A 4,952-nucleotide genomic window follows, 5' to 3' on the forward strand; every position below is an offset into this window, starting at 1 on the left:
GGTCCACACATTTTTATTAACCAGATGAGATTTCTATATCTACTTGACCCTTTTCTTGGGAATGTGGGTCTTCTCCTTGGTGTTGTGCTTTAAGGGTGTGAGATTATCCAGAAATTATCATCAGAGTTTCAAATTCAGAAGGGAATGGCCTTTCTTTTTGTGTCAAGCTTTTAGGCATCTTTAAAATCCTGTACAACTGTACCACACATGTCTCCCTCTAGGTTTGTTATTATATTTGTGTTATAATTTTAACAGAGGTGGGTGCAATGGCTCAGCAATTAAAGATGCTGAGTTTGTCAGCTGGAAAGCTAACAGCTTGGGTTCGAGACCCGAGCGCTGCACAACAGGGTGACCTCCTGTTATTTGTCCCAGTTCCTGCCCACCTACCAGTTTGAAAGCATGCAAATGTGAGTAGATAAATAGGTACCACTTCAGTAGAAGGTAACAGTGAGCCTCAATGAATAATCAGGCTGGCCACATGACCGTGGAAATGTCTTCAGAAAATGCTGGCTCACTCAGTAAGAAACAGAGATGAGCACTGCCCTCTAGAATCAGACATGACTGGAAAGGGGAAACCTTGACCTTTTAACGGAAAAGGAGGAAGAGGATGTCTCCAAAGAGAGAATCAGAAGCCTTTTTGCATACTGTCTATGTATAAATGAAAAACGTAAGGTTGTAGCCTAGCTGTGAATGCATCTGAGATTATCCTTGTTCTTGGTGGCCCTGATGCTAATCACCAGCCTATTGTTTGAATTTGCTATGTTAGCCAAATAAGTGAGAAATAATCTTCTGGCTACAACAAGAGAAGAAACCCATAGTGTGTTCTGTTTATGGCTTTTGTTTGTAACCACAGTCATGGCTAACTATATTAAAGTTGCCCTGTCATTCAAACATTGTTATTAAGAGAGCCCTTAATATTTTTTTATTTATTATGGAAGTATGAAATACTGACGATCATTTGTGTAACATTTGGCTGTTCAGTTCCTAGGAAAGGTAGACCAATCGGACTATTTCCATTTTTTTCAGTTTCTACACATGGTCCCATTTTTCTGTGTTCATCTCTCATTTTCTTCCAGTCCTCATAAAAAAAAAGGCATTTAGCATTTTTAACCACAAATTACGCATTTCCAAATATATTTTATCTCAAAGTACACAATTCTAAGCATATTTTACTCTAAATCTATATTTTGTACACTCCTTAGTAGGTTTTCCATGCCAAAAATGGCATCACAAAATTCAGAGAGGCATAAAATCCAAACAATTATTGAGTTCCCATCCGTAGATTTGTCTGAGGGTGCAGATGATCTTGGCTTGATTTGAACTGTGGGTTAGATTAAATCCTCAATCCCTATTTATCACAGAACTGTGACTGGCTGTGGTTTAATAACACTACATCTCATGATAAAGATGAAACTACCACTATTACTTTCAAAATAATAGAGAAATGAAGCATATTATATATTTCACACTATAATTTTTTCTATGGGGAATTTTTTAGCTTTATGTATGTTTTAAAATGTGCAGAGTAGTATCCTGCAGAAATTAATCAATCTCCAGCCTTCTGATATCAATAGCGACAAAATTAAGCAAAGGAGTAACTCTCCTAAAACCTGTCAAATATAATAGGACAGCTTCTAATCATTATACTTTTTCAAGGAACTTTTTTTTTCAAAAAAACAACAACGACAAGTTGTAAGCTTGCAACATTACTCCACTTTCAGGTGCACATACACATACACATACATACATATATATAACTCTAAAAAACATTTATTATTTTTTTTCCAAAATAAAGCTAAAACCTGGTTTGCCAACTCTATTATCCTGCCTCCACTAAGTTTGTTAAGAATTATAGACTAGTATCTTCAACAACAACAGATTGCAAATATTCCACATCAAATTACAAAATATATTATAACTAAAATGGGAATAAGCGGACTCATTTCATTTAGAAGCCTTGATAAGATTTTAATACATAACTGGAAATATGCATGGCATAAACTCCTGGGAATATGTAAAATCTGACTTCTGAACAGGGTGATGAGATGGCAGCTAACCAGATCAGTTGAAATGGTAGTTATACATATTCCACAGGATATAATCCAAAAGCCACTGAGATTTCTATCCAACAAAAACATAACATTTTAGAGTGCAGGATTTATCTGCCTTAATTTAATTTGCCAAATATTGACAAAAGCACTTGTTTTGTTACCTTTGATCATTAATACTGTAAAACAAGCTTTCACTTTAGCCTGTTCAAGCAATATCCTTTAGCTAAACTAAGAATGATTCTTCCTATTATAGAGGAATGTCTACAGTTTAATACTCCCACAATAAGCAAAAATGAAATTGATCCAGAAGACAGCTCAGATGACTGCAAAGATGTTGCTTCTGTCTTTCAAGCATAGAAATTTCAACAGACTTAAGAGCAGAACTATGTCCATACAGACTTGGCAGTCACCTGAAGATTAGAAAACAAGAAAAGCACCAAGCTGCAGTACAATACATTTGTTATCTCAAGAAATACACTTGATGTTGCTGTCCAAATGCCTTAGGATACCTGTTCAAAAAAATAAAAACATGACCTGATTTCAAGCTGCCAAATGCTTATCAATCACTCCCGTATAGGATTCATGAGGATGATGATGTGACATTCAGTTGGTGTCCACTCCTAATGACTGCACAGATTCTTTTTTATCCCAGGAAGATCAATCCACAACTTGATCTTTCAGATGTTCCAACAGTACATCTGAAGAATTCTGAGAGTTGAAATCCACAACTCTTAAACTTGCCAAGATTGGACACCCCTTCATTGGCATGTCTAAGACTTACTGATGAACTTTCTTATTTCTTCTTTCCACTGAACCCCAATGGTTGTGAGTTGAGGGATACCTATACTATATGTAAGTATATGTGAACATAGTTCACTTCTTAGGTTTGTAGCAAATTCCTATGCTTCAAAGACAAAAGCAACATCATTGCAGTCTCATAGCTGTGCACATTTTTGAGCTGTCATTTGGATCAATTTCATGACTGCTTTAGGCCTTTTGCAGTTAAACACTCATAAGAGCACCATGCCCACTCTCAAGCTGTAAATCTGGTGAATATTATTTCACAGCACCATCTATTTCCCAAGTAGTGTTGAGTCTAATTTGGATGTTATGTAAGAACTTGGAAAACCCTGAGTTTAAATTCCCTGCTGAGGTTTGAATTTTTCTCTGCCTGCTCTCATGTACTGACTGTACTATGTTAAAGAGTGGTTGTGTGAACAGCAGGGAATAGTCCAATGAAAGACACTATGAACTCTTTTGAAAAAGGAGTAGGATATGATGAAAAGCCAATTTGGGCATGCCTACCTCGGCTTAATGACTAGAGTTAGGTGCAAACTCTTTGCCTGACCTTAGTCTTCCCCTTTTTCCTTCTCGGATATGGTACATGACAAGCAGTAGAGAAAAATTTTAAATCAGCAAAGAACATGTAGGACATTGTCAGTTTACCAGTTTTCTTTAGAAGAGGTGAGTTATTACGCTGAAATAGGTACATCCCAATGGAGCCAGTGATACTGTTGCCATAGCAGGCTCAATTGGTGATGGGGTTTCCATGTACTAGGGAAACGTCAAGAAAGTAAATCTATGTCCTGGGGATTAAACAAGTCCTAAATTGCCCAATTATGAAAAAGGATAACTACCATATTGGTCATATTGTAGAGACATCTAATTCTCGGTTGTTTGCATCCCTTCAGTGTACATTAAGTTGCTTTCCAGGCAAGGATAAACAAACTAAGAAAATCCCCTTAGATATTTTCCCAGTGTTCAACAGGAGTAGATAAGGTGTGTTCCTACAGATGAATTGCAATTGCCGCCTGCTATAGTCAGCATGGCCAGTGAGAACTACATTCCTAGAGTACCTGGAGGAACACATCTTGCCTACCGTACAGATCTAGATCTGTATCATGTAATTCTACTTGGTGTAGAAATGTGTACAACAAAAATGTTATTCCTAAAGATATGATAGGTTCAAATGAGATGCATAATAAGGCATGTTTAATGCATTTGATTGTATTAGTGCCGCAGTCTTGGATGTCACTGTGACACAAAGGAATTGACATAGTAGTGTGTCTTTTTGACATAGTAATGTGTACACCCTTTTGACATAGTAATGTGTACATAGATTGAAAGCCCCTTTTTAGTACACATTTTATGGTGATTTGATTTGATGATGGGTGCACTTTAGACTGTGAGATATGTTTTATTCGTCAGAGCAATGGAGTACACGGGAGAAGACATTGCCTGTTCCAATCTTCATAGTTAGGAACCCCCAATCTGCATCTCCTATTTTGTCTCTGTCTTAATCTCCCTTGACTCTCACCTCTTGAAATTGAGAAATATTTTTTGAGTTGTGAACAACCTTTGCAGCCACAGAGCAGAGAAATTAAATGCAGCAGCAGTTGTAATGTTCTAGATTATGTTTTGCCAGATGTTTTATTTTTCTTTAGGTTAGCATCCTACTTTGCTACTCATGTTAAACGGTGTGGGAGGAAAAGAGAATACAAGGCACACTGATATTAGCAGAGAAGTAAAATGCTTCCCTTTGTGTGCCCATACACATAAAAGAGTGACCATGTCATTTTATAAGCATGTCTGGTGAGTAGTGATATAAATTGATTTTGAAAATTAAGTAGTATTACAAAAACATGTGGAATGTTACACAAACAAAAGTGCCCTGCCTTACACTCACTCGGTTCAATTTTGTCCCTGATGGATTTTCTTGGTAGCCTTTATTTTATACTACCCTCTACTTTCCCTTCTTCTGTATTGATGCATTTTGGCAACTTTTGGCCTAACCTTTTCTGATACTATCTGCACATATCATAAAGCAGAATAATTAGACTTCTTTATTTGAGTTCTGAAACCTAAATTTATTTTATTTATTCAGCTACATATTTTAGCTAT

At 36.6% G+C, this 4,952-nt stretch overlaps 1 protein-coding gene across 1 annotated transcript in view; it reads right to left on the minus strand.

Moving 5' to 3' along the window:
- Positions 1–4,952, minus strand: part of EIF3H (eukaryotic translation initiation factor 3 subunit H) — a 95,321-nt gene that overhangs the window by 28,580 nt on the left and 61,789 nt on the right. The window lies entirely within an intron of this gene.

Source organism: Protobothrops mucrosquamatus, unplaced genomic scaffold (genome assembly GCF_001527695.2).
Source record: "Protobothrops mucrosquamatus isolate PMUCROS unplaced genomic scaffold, P.Mucros_1.0 scaffold501, whole genome shotgun sequence".
Classification (NCBI taxonomy): Eukaryota; Metazoa; Chordata; class Lepidosauria; order Squamata; family Viperidae; genus Protobothrops; species Protobothrops mucrosquamatus.